Source organism: Coregonus clupeaformis, chromosome 16 (genome assembly GCF_020615455.1).
Source record: "Coregonus clupeaformis isolate EN_2021a chromosome 16, ASM2061545v1, whole genome shotgun sequence".
NCBI lineage: Eukaryota > Metazoa > Chordata > Actinopteri > Salmoniformes > Salmonidae > Coregonus > Coregonus clupeaformis.
Window position 1 is genome coordinate 29893009 of NC_059207.1, and position 13153 is coordinate 29906161.

Genomic DNA, 13153 nt, shown 5'->3' on the forward strand with positions numbered 1-13153 from the left:
AATAGCACATCAACATAAAAACATATAAACATAAAGCTGGAGCCTGAGGACAGTGTGTCCAAAAGCACAACATCACTCTTAATCATAAAACACCTCAAGTTATTTGAAAGTTCTGAGGACAAAGAACACACAAACACACAATGCCTCAGTGATTCACAGAAGTATATCACAGATCACAGAACTATATCAGGGTGTCTCATGTAGCACTTTAAGTGGGGTTGCATAGTTTATTTGACTCCTGATACCTGGCATCTTTTATCTTTCACCAGCGCATCAATATCAGGCGTCACATCCTGAGTGGCAGCCAACTTCAGGATGTGATTCAAGTGCTTGTGCGTGAGCCTTGAGTGCAGCTTTGTTTTATTTATGCTCATTACAGAGAAAACTTGCTCACAAAGATATGTGGTTCCAAACATGCACAACAGTTTTGCAGCGAGGGCTGTCAAGTTGGGGTAACCTGGCAAGAGATTCTGATTAAATGTGTCCAAGCCAGCTGCAGCAAATTTGCCCTTCAAATCCGAGTCACACTTCAAGTCTATTATTTCAAGTTGGATGCTGACGGGCAGATCAGAGGGATTCACGGTGATTGGCGAGCAAAAAACGTTGAAGTCTTTCTCCAGTTCACCAAAAATCTGAAAGCGTTGCTCAAACTCCCGTAACAGTCCCGTTATTTTATCTTTGAACCGCTTCATGTCTGCCACATGTTGGGTCGCGCACACATTTTTCAGACAGGGGAAGTGAGCTGCATCACCACCGGCAAGTTGCGTCTCCCACAATGACAGCTTCAACTTGAAAGAACGTATGCTGTCATAATACTGCGTGACAACTTTGTTGCGCCCTTGCAGCTGTTTGTTCAAGTTATTCAGGTGCTCTGTAACATCCACCATAAATGCAAGGTCCTGCATCCATTCTGCGGAATGGAATTCTAACACTGGTTTGCCCTTTTCTTCCATGAACTGTTCAATTTCTTCTCGTAAATCAAAGAAACGCCTCAGCACCTCGGCTTAACCATCTTACCTCAGTGTGGTATGGCAGGCCATAGATGTGGTCTTTCTCTCTGAGAAGGCTGTCAAACTGACGGTGATTCAGGCTTCTGGATCGGATGAAATTAACAGTTTGGATGACCACCTTCATGACGTTATCCATCTTTAATGACTTGCAACACAAAGCCTCCTGGTGCAAAATACAGTGAAAAGTCAAAAAATCACGTCCTCCATTTGCAGATTGCACTTTCTCTCTGAACTTTGTCACAACGCCTGCTTTTTTTCCCGATCATTGAGGGTGCACCATCTGTAGCCAGGCTGACAGCGCGGGACCAGTCCACTCCGACCCTGTCCAGCGCGCCCGACGAGTGCGGTAAAAATATCAGCTGCTGTCATTGTATCTGTCATCGGCACCAACTCCACGAACTCCTCGGTGACGGTCAATGTGTCATCAACTCCGCGGATGAAAATGGCCAGTTGTGCAACATCTGTAATGTCCGTGCTTTCATCAATTGCAACCGAAAACGCAATAAATGACTTTACTTTTTGCTTCAACTGGCTGTCCAAATCCACTGAAAGATCGGAAATCCTGTCTGCAACTGTGTTTCTTGTCAGGCTGATATTTACAAAAGCCTGACGCTTTTCAGGGCACACAATCTCCGCTGCCTTCATCATGCATGTTTTTACAAACTCACCCTCACTAAATGGTTTTGAAGCCACTGCGATTTCATTAGCAATGAGGTAGCTAGCTTTCACTGCAGCGTCACTGATGTCTCGGCTGTGAGTAAACACAGACTTGACCTACTTGCTCTGCCCCGGTATAAACAGTTTGCTTGCTTAACACAATTGCTATTGCGCCATCCAGTGGACGCAATTGGAACAGCAGTTTATTTTATTGAAAAATTGCAGCGCATTTTTATACTTTACGAAATCATCTCGCGGGCCGGATTAAACCCGTTTGCGGGCCGGACGTTTGACACCCCTGGTCTAGATGTTGAAATGGAGTGGACAGCATAAGATGGATCAGCCCACTGGGCACACACTGGTTGAATCAACGTTGTTTCCACGTAATTTCAATGAAATTACATTGAACAAACGTGGAATATACGTTGAATTGACGTCTGTGTCCAGTGGGAGGTGTTCTCGTTGAGTCGAAGGCCTCAGTAAGTGCCACCAGAGTGCCACCACAGTTTTCAATACTGCTATTATCCTGCGTTCTGTTTACGCCTACGTTCTTCTTTATCTTTTCTTTCTCTCCCAATCCCACTTCCCTCCCTCCCTCCCTCCCTCCCACTTTCAATCCCCCGCTCTCTCTTTCAGCTCGACCTTCTCTCACCTTCTCACTTTGTGCCTGTTCTCTCTCCCTATCACCTATTTCCCTTTTTTCTTGTCTCCCCTCATTCTCTCTACCTCCCCTCTCTCCATTTAATTATTTCCTTTCTCATCTTCTCCCTCTGTGTACATTAGTATTCTGTTCATGGTCAGATGGTCTGGGCCGTGGGCCTGTGGCTGTCTCCTTCCTCCCCAGAGCCAGTGGAGTGGAGCAGAGCAGCTTTATTCATCACTGCATAACAGTGACACACAAACACACTCTCTCTATTTCCTCATCTCTCTCTCTCTCCCTTTCTCTCTCTCTGTTTATCTGACTGTTTGTTTCTCTCTGACTGCCTTTCTGACTCCCTTTCTCTCCCTCCTCTGACTCTCTCCTTCCCTCTCTGACTCCCTCTCTGAAGGAGTGCAGTCGCTGTAACCGCGTAACATGACAACTTGCCATGAGTGCGGTCAGAATAGACAGATTTCATTACAGCTGTAATGCACCCTGTCACTGTCTCTGGCCTGCCAGGCCCCGTACCATCCCTCTCTCTCAGAACCCAGTCAACAACAAAAATCATCAGAACACATCACCACACATCAGAACACAACACCACACATCAGAACACAACACGCAACACCACAACACTGCACAGCAGAGCACCACACACCACTAGGGTTGCAAAGGGAGGGTATATTACTGTTCACTTTCGAAGTTTACCAGTAAACTCCCAGAATTTTGGTAGCTTTCAAGTTTTGTAAAAAAATATATAAGATGGCATCTAGAGGCCTTTTGGGGTACTTCAGATTATCACAGGTGTCTGTAATTATCTCTGGCCCTCTGTGTGTATAAAATAATCAAATAAGCTGATTTTAAAATATAAAAAAACTGAATGATAAAGCTGTAAAACATTAACATGTGTCACGACTTCCTCCGAAGCTGCCTCCTCTCCTTGTTCGGGCAGGCTTCGGCGTTCGTCGTCACCGGCCTTCTAGCCACTGCCGCGCCATATCTCATCATTCCATTTGTTTTGTCTGTCACACACCTGGTTCATATCCCCTCATTAGTACGTGTATAAGTGTTCCCTCTGCCCCCTTGTCCTTGTGGGTGATTGTTTATTGTGAGGAGATAGTGGCTCGGTTGAGCTCAGTGTATTGCCAGGGTATTTTTCCCCGTGTGCCTGTTTGGTTCCAGTGCGCCTGTTTTGCGCACTGGACTGTTTGACGCATTTCTGCGTAACTCTGTATTCCGGAATAAATTCTGTATTCTGTGATTTACCCTCCTGTGCCTGACTCCTTCAAATCACCCATTACAACATGAGGGTTTCGCATGAAATATCCTTTATATATTATTTTTTACACACTTTTGTTTATTTTACTATGTCAATATGGCTTTGTTATAAATGTTTTGATGCCAAACTAGTGGCAGTTGTGAAAAAAGTCAATAGTTAGAGTTGCAGAGTTAATTGAAAATAATGCCATTATTGATTTGATGCTTTTTTCATTAATTAGGCTATTTTCTCTTGAACCATATGGTCTATCCACTAGAAACTCATGGACAATATGGACACAGATACAAAAAATGTATACTATATGTGAATACATTAATTTGTTTAGTTATTCAAGTGTAAATTTGCAAAATTCCCATATTACCTGTTAATTGCCCAAATTACCAAAGATTCCGGTAACTTTTTGTTAAATTACCGGAATCTTTGCAACCCTACACACCACAACACAACACAGCACTGCTTATTCTAATTTAGGATGACCAACTATGATTATCTTCAGTGTGACTGAGCTCAGAGAGAGTTGAGTGTCATCTGTAGCTCAGCTGGTAGAGCACGGCGCTTGTAACGCCAGGGTAGTGGGTTCAATCCCCGGGACCACCCATACACAAAAATGTATGCACGCATGACTGTAAGTCGCTTTGGATAAAAGCGTCTGCTAAATGGCATATTATTATTATTATCACCCCCTTGACCCAGTCTGGATGGGCATGAGCATCAAAAGCAGTGACATCACAAAGACACTAATGCTGCGTTCACGTGCCAGTCAGAACAAGGAAGCGTTGAAAATTTAGACTTGCTAACTGGTTGTAGTCAATAATAATATTAAAATGTAATATTTAATATTAACAATAACAAGCATTACAAATAACATGATTAAGGTCTAGTGAATCTACTTACATTTACATTTTAGTCATTTAGCAGACGCTCTTATCCAGAGCGACTTACAGGAGCAATTAGGGTTAAGTGCCTTGCTCAAGGGCACATTAACGTCATTTAGCAGACGCTCTTAGCCAGAGCGACTCACAAATTGGTGCGTTCACCCTATAGCCAGTGGGATAACCACTTTACAATTGGGGGGGGTAGAAGGATTCCTTTATCCTATCCCAGGTATTCCTTAAAGAGGTGGGGTTTCAAATGTCTCCGGAAGGTGGTGAGTGACTCCGCTGTCCTGGCGTCGTGAGGGAGCTTGTTCCACCATTGGGGTGCCAGAGCAGCGAACAGTTTTGACTGCACTGTAATTTACTACTTGATAAGAGCTATTGATAAGAGCTAGGTAAACAGTAGCAGTGTGTGGGTAAAATCACTGGGGAAGCCAAGTCAGGAAAAAATTGCCATATTACAACCTACAGTGCCTTTAGAAAGTATTCATACCCTGTGACTTATTCTACATTTTGTTGTGTTAGAGCCTGAATTAAAAATTGATAAAAATACAAAACATCTCCCCCATCTGCACACAATACCCCATAATGACAAAGTGAAAACATGTTCAGACATTTTTGCACATTTATTGAAAATGAAATACAGAAATATCTCATTTACATAAGTATTCACATCCCTGAGTCAATACTTTGTAGAAGCACCTTTGGCAGCGATTACATCTGTGAGTTTTTCTGTGTAAGTCTCTTAGAGCTTTCCACACCTGGATTGTGCAACATTTGCTCATTATTCTTTTATAAATTCTTCAAGCTCTTTCAAATTAGTTGTTGATCATTGCTAGACAACCATTTTCAGGTCTTCAGAGTTTAATGGCTGGGATAGGAGAAAACTGAAGATGGATCAGCAACATTGTAGTTACTTCACAATACTAACCTAGAGCAGAGTAAAAAGAAGGAAGCCTGTACAGAAAAAAAATATTCCAAAACATGCATCCTGCTTGCAACAAGGCACTGAAATAATACTGCATAAAATGTAGCAAAAGCAATTCACTTTTTGTCCTGAATACAAAGTGTTATGTTTGCTTGAAAACCTATGGCAAGACCTGAAAATGGTTGTCTAGCTATGATCAACAACCAATTTAACAGAGCTTGATGAATTTGGAAAAGAATAATGGGCAAATGTTGTACAATCCAGGTGTGGAAATATCTTAGAGACTTACCCAGATAGACTCACAGCTGTAATTGCTGCCAAAGGTGATTATAACATGTATTGACTCAGGGGGTTGAATACTTATCTAATCAAGATATACACTACATGACCAAAAGTATGTGGACACCTGTTCGTCAAATATCTCATTTCAAAATCCTGGACATTAATATGGAGTTATTTTTCATATGGTGGTTTTCCTATGTTTTTTTTTGCATTCAACCTTCCCACAACTCTCTGGGAATTATGCATGATGGTTGCTTGGCTTTGGAACATTATCAGCATATTTAAGGAACTTGACAAAATAACGTTATTTTCTTGGTATTTCATTACTTTAACAGAACGTTTGAACTAAAAGTTCAAACATGGTTACATTTATTTTAATTTTTGTTAGTGTTCAAGGAACATTTTCCAACTGGTTTGACATTGGGAATTTTTTTCAAATAGTTCAGAGAAAATTAAGAAACAACGCTTCAGCATAACATTTTCTGCAGGTTTCCTCATGGTTCCATTTAAAGTAATATTCTCAGAACATTCAGAGAACGTTAAGAAACAACGTTCTTCTTTGGGAATTTCAGCACTTCAGCATAACGTTTTCGGCGTGGTTCTATTTAAAGTCATGTTCTCAGAATATTAAGAAAACATTTTTTTTAAACACAAGAAAACATTAGTAACATTCAAAGAATGTTCTAAGAATGGAGATTTGTTTCTATTGATAATGTAAAATTAACAGCCATACAGAAAGACTCATGTGAAGGTGAAATTACAGAGGAGTAACTTCTGGATGCAATTAAAGACTTTAAGTCCGGGAAAACGCCAGGGTTGGATGGCATACCAGTCGAGGTATACCAAACCTTTTTTGATATACTAAGAGGACCGTTATTAGCATGTTTTAACCACTCCTATGTAAATGGTAGATTATCAGACACTCAAGAAGAAGGTCTGATTTCATTATTACTGAAACAGGATACAAGTGGAAAATATAAAGATCCAGTACATTAAAAAAATTGGAGGCCCCTTACACTTCAGTGTTGTGATGCAAAAAGTCTAGCAAAATGTATAACGCATAGAATTAAAAAGGTATTGTCTGACATTATTCTTTCTAATCAGACAGGTTTTTTACATGGAAGATACATTGGAGATAATATAAGGGAAGTACTGGAAACAATAGAACACCATGGAAAATCTGGGAAACCAGGCCTGCTATTCATAGCAGACTTCGAAAAGGCATTTGATAAAGTACGACTGGGGTTCATATATAAATGCCTGGAGCATTTCAATTTTGGAAAATCATTTATAGTAACCCTAGGTGTAAAATAGTAAATAATGGCTATTTCTCAGAAAGTTTTAAACTGTCAAGAGGAGTGAAACAAGGTTGTCCACTATCGGCATATCTATTTATTATGGCCATTGAGATGTTAGCTATTAAAATCAGATCCAACAATAATATCAAGGGATTAGAAATCCAGGGCTTAAAAACAAAGGTGTCATTGTACGCTGATGATTCATGTTTTCTTTTAAATCCACAACTAGAATCCCTCCACAGCCTCATAGAGGTTCTAGATACATTTTCTAACCTCTCTGGATTACAACCAAATTATGACAAATGTACTATATTACGTATTGGATCACAAAAAAATAAAAATGTTACATTACCTTGTAGTTTACCAATAAAATGGTCTGATGGTAATGTGGATATACTCGGAATACATATCCCAAAGGAAATAAATGATCTCACTCCAATACATTTTAATAGAAAGTTAGCAAAAATAGATAAGATCTTGCTACCATGGAAGGTAAATACCTGTCAATTTGTGGAAAAATCACCCTGAATAACTCTTTAGTATTATCCCAGTTTACCTATTTGCTTATGGTCTTGCCTACGTATAGCGAACAGTTTTTTAAATTATAGGAAAAAAAGATATATTCCATTTTATTTGGAACGGCAAGCCAGACAAAATTAAATGGGCCTATTTATATAGTGAATATGAATTCGGAGGACAGAAATTATTTAATATTAAAACATTAGACCTATCACTAAAAGCTTCAGCCATACAAAAGTTATACTTAAATCCGAACTGGTTCTCTAGCAAATTAGTAAGATTGTCTCACCCCATGTTCAAGAATGGCCTTTTTCCCTTTATTCAGATTACAACCTCTCACTTTCAGTTATTTGAAAAGGAAATAATCTCCCAAATATCACTATTTCTAAAACAAGCCATAGAAAGTTGGTTGCAATTTAAATTTAATCCTCCAGAAACAACAGAACAAATAATGCAACAAATAATGTGGTTAAACTCAAATATACTAATTGACAAAAAAACTCTATTTTTTGACAAAATGTTTCAAAAAGGTATAATCTTCATAAATGATATCATCGGTTTGACTGGTGGAGTTATGTCGCACATGCAGCTAACAAAAACATATGGAAATGTCTGCTCTACCCAAAATTACAACCAAATAATTGCAGCCTTACCGCAGAAATGGAAGAGGAAAGTGGAAGGGGGAGAAAGTAAGGAACTTGTCTGTCGGCCTTGCATTAAAGAACATAATTGGTTAAAGAAAACTGTGATAAATAAAAAAAAGTCTACCAGTTTCATTTAAGGACCAAAGGATTGACAGCCATCCCATATAGATTGCAATATAGCTGGGAAGAGATTTTTTACGTACCGATCCCATGGCATAGTGTTTATGAACTGATACACAAAACGACACCGGATTCAAAATGTAGTATCTTTCAATTTAAATTATTATATAAAATTCTTGCTACCAATAGAATGTTATTTATATGGAGGATACAATCTTCTCAGCTCTGCAGATTTTGCTGCGAAGAGACAGAATCATTAGATAATTTGTTTTGGTACTGTCCATTTGTAGCTTGTTTTTGGACACAGGTCCAGGAATGGCTAAAGGATTGCAATATTTACCTGGAGCTAACCTTGCAGATAGCATTACTGGGTGATCTGAAAAGTAATAGTCAATCGATCAATAAGATAATAATACTTTTAGCAGAAATGTTTACTTTCAATTTACAATCTGTAGAAACAATGAGAATAGAAAGGTTCAGAACTTTTGTAAAACATCACAGTATAGTTGAAAAATATATGGCAAATAGAAATCCTATATGGATGGTGTTAAGAGATAGATGGCTGGTGTTGAATGGAGTTGAAGGATGGGACTAATAACAACTAACAACAACTAATAACAAGATAGCTAATAATGTAAGCATACTGTGTCCATAATAGGTATATAGGTTGTAGGTTGGGAGCTTTTGTGAAAGAGCACAGTTAGAAAGATATGGACATCATGAAAATGATCGGAGAGGTTGAGAGTAGAAGTTCAGGAGAAAAACAAACAAAATATAATTATTGTCAAATTGACTGTGTCCATAAAATGTATATAGTAAGTATAAGCTGGAAGTAGAGGCCTAAGCAATGTTGTTCACTAGTTTACTCCAATTAGGGAAAGGGTGGTGGGGTTGGAAAGTAATAAAGGGGAATATATATATTTTTTTAAAGGATATGTATGTGTATGTATTTATTTATGTATGTGTACAGTGGGGAGAACAAGTATTTGATACACTGCCGATTTTGCAGGTTTTCCTACTTACAAAGCATGTAGAGGTCTGTAATTTTTATCATAGGTACACTTCAACTGTGAGAGACGGAATCTAAAACAAAAATCCAGAAAATCACATTGTATGATTTTTAAGTAATTCATTTGCATTTTATTGCATGACATAAGTATTTGATCACCTACCAACCAGTAAGAATTCCGGCTCTCACAGACCTGTTCGTTTTTCTTTAAGAAGCCCTCCTGTTCTCCACTCATTACCTGTATTAACTGCACCTGTTTGAACTTGTTACCTGTATAAAAGACACCTGTCCACACACTCAATCAAACAGACTCCAACCTCTCCACAATGGCCAAGACCAGAGAGCTGTGTAAGGACATCAGGGATAAAATTGTAGACCTGCACAAGGCTGGGATGGGCTACAGGACAATAGGCAAGCAGCTTGGTGAGAAGGCAACAACTGTTGGCGCAATTATTAGAAAATGGAAGAAGTTCAAGATGACGGTCAATCATCCTCGGTCTGGGGCTCCATGCAAGATCTCACCTCGTGGGGCATCAATGATCATGAGGAAGGTGAGGGATCAGCCCAGAACTACACGGCAGGACCTGGTCAATGACCTGAAGAGAGCTGGGACCACAGTCTCAAAGAAAACCATTAGTAACACACTACACCGTCATGGATTAAAATCCTGCAGCACACGCAAGGTCCCCCTGCTCAAACCAGCGCATGTCCAGGCCCGTCTGAAGTTTGCCAATGACCATCTGGATGATCCAGAGGAGGAATGGGAGAAGGTCATGTGGTCTGATGAGACAAAAATAGAGCTTTTTGGTCTAAACTCCACTCGCCGTGTTTGGAGGAAAAAGAAGGATGAGTACAACCCCAAGAACACCATCCCAACCATGAAGCATGGAGGTGGAAACATCATTCTTTGGGGATGCTTTTCTGCAAAGGGGACAGGACGACTGCACCATATTGAGGGGAGGATGGATGGGGCCATGTATCGCAAGATCTTGGCCAACAACCTCCTTCCCTCAGTAAGAGCATTGAAGATGGGTCGTGGCTGGGTCTTCCAGCATGACAACGACCCGAAACACACAGCCTGGGCAACTAAGGAGTGGCTCCGTAAGAAGCATCTCACGGTCATGGAGTGGCCTAGCCAGTGTCCAGACCTGAACCCATTGAACATCTTTGGAGGGAGCTGAAAGTCCGTATTGCCCAGCGACAGCCCCGAAACCTGAAGGATCTGGAGAAGGTCTGTATGGAGGAGTGGGCCAAAATCCCTGCTGCAGTGTGTGCAAACCTGGTCAAGACCTACAGGAAACGTATGATCTCTGTAATTGCAAACAAAGGTTTCTGTACCAAATATTAAGTTCTGCTTTTCTGATGTATCAAATACTTATGTCATGCAATAAAATGCAAATTAATTACTTAAAAATCATACGATGTGATTTTATGGATTTTTATTTTAGATTCCGGTACACAGTTGAAGTGTACCTATGATAAAAATTACAGACCACTACATGCTTTGTAAGTAGGAAAACCTGCAAAATCGGCAGTGTATCAAATACTTGTTCTCCCCACTGTATGTATATGTATGTGTGTCTGTATGTATGTTTGTATGTATGTATGTATGTACAGTGGGGAGAACAAGTACTTATCCTGAGTGGCGCAGTGGTCTAAGGCACTGCATCGCAGTGCTAACTGTGCCACTAGAGATCCTGGTTTGAATCCAGGCTCTGTCGCAGCCGGCCGTGACCGGGAGACTCATGGATGGCGCACAATTGGCACAGCGTCGTCCAGGGTAGGGGAGGGAATGGCCGGCAGGGATGTAGCTCAGATGAAAAAAAAATAAATAAATAAATAAAAATAATAAAAATAAAAAAACACTGCCAATTTTGCAGGTTTTACTACTTACAAAGCATGTAGAGGTCTGTAATTTTTATCATAGTGTACACGTCAACTGCGAGAGGCTACACAGCTTTCAGCGGGATTGCTCAAGTAGTGCAAGGAGACAAGGTTCAAACAAAACAAGGATTTTATTATAGGTCTTGGGAAATTAACGAAAATATAACAAAATTCTGTTCTCTTGTGGCTCTTTAAGGGTTAACAGTTCAGGGATGTCTCTTCCACATCCAAAATCATAATTCTCACTCGCTCAGATAACTTTTCCCCAGCCTTACTGTAGTCCACGTTGCAGCTAGTGGCCAACCCAGCAAAAAGTCCTTCCAAATGTCTCTCACGTATTTCCACAGGTGCATATATCCAAAGGTGAGTATTTCCCAAAGGTAAGTATCTCCAAATCCTTATATTCCTCATGGAAGTGGACGTGCAGCACTCTTGTCCTCCAGAGAGCCCAGCTTGGAGACTGTGTCTCTTCCCTTCCCAAACCTTCAGCTCATCAGCTCCTCATTTGTTTCAGCTGCGTGGGAAGATTGGCCATAGAGGGGGTGGAGTTCCTGACCAAGGTACACTTCAACTGTGAGAGACGGAATCTAAAACAAAAATCCATAAAATCACATTGTATGATTTTGAAGTAATTAATTTGCATTTTATTGCATGACATAAGTATTTGATCACCTACCAAACAGTAAGAATTCCGGCTCTCACAGACCTGTTAGTTTTTCTTTAAGAAGCCCTCCTGTTCTCCACTCATTACCTGTATTAACTGCACCTGTTTGAACTCGTTACCTGTATAAAAGACACCTGTCCACACACTCAATCAAACAGACTCCAACCTCTCCACAATGGCCAAGACCAGAGAGCTGTGTAAGGACATCAGGGATAAAATTGTAGACCTGCACAAGGCTGGGATGGGCTACAGGACAATAGGCAAGCAGCTTGGTGAGAAGGCAACAACTGTTGGCGCAATTATTAGAAAATGGAAGAAGTTCAAGATGACGGTCAATCACCCTTGGTCTGGGGCTCCATGCAAGATCTCACCTTGTGGGGCATCAATGATCATGAGGAAGGTGAGGGATCAGCCCAGAACTACACGGCAGGACATGGTCAATGACCTGAAGAGAGCTGGGACCACAGTCTCAAAGAAAACCATTAGTAACACACAACGCCGTCATGGATTAAAATCCTGCAGCGCACGCAAGGTCACCCTGCTCAAGCCAGCGCATGTTCAGGCCCGTCTGAAGTTTGCCAATGACATCTGGATGATCCAGAGGAGGAATGGGAGAAGGTCATGTGGTCTGATGAGACAAAAATAGAGCTTTTTGGTCTAAACTCCACTCGCCGTGTTTGGAGGAAGAAGAAGGATGAGTACAACCCCAAGAACACCATCCCAACCGTGAAGCATGGAGGTGGAAACATCATTCTTTGGGGATGCTTTTCTGCAAAGGGGACAGGACGACTGCACCGTATTGAGGGGGAGGATGGATGGGGCCATGTATCACAAGATCTTGGCCAACAACCTCCTTCCCTCAGTAAGAGCATTGAAGATGGGTCGTGGCTGGGTCTTCCAGCATGACAACGACCCGAAACACACAGCCAGGGCAACTAAGGAGTGGCTCCGTAAGAAGCATCTCAAGGTCCTGGAGTGGCCTAGCCAGTCTCCAGACCTGAACCCAATAGAACATCTTTGGAGGGAGCTGAAAGTCCGTATTGCCCAGCGACAGCCCCCGAAACCTGAAGGATCTGGAGAAGGTCTGTATGGAGGAGTGGGCCAAAATCCCTGCTGCAGTGTGTGCAAACCTGGTCAAGACCTACAGGAAACGTATGATCTCTGTAATTGCAAACAAAGGTTTCTGTACCAAATATTAAGTTCTGCTTTTCTGATGTATCAAATACTTATGTCATGCAATAAAATGCAAATGAATTACTTAAAAATCATACAATGTGATTTTCTGGATTTTTGTTTTAGATTCCGTCTCTCACAGTTGAAGTGTACCTATGATAAAAATTACAG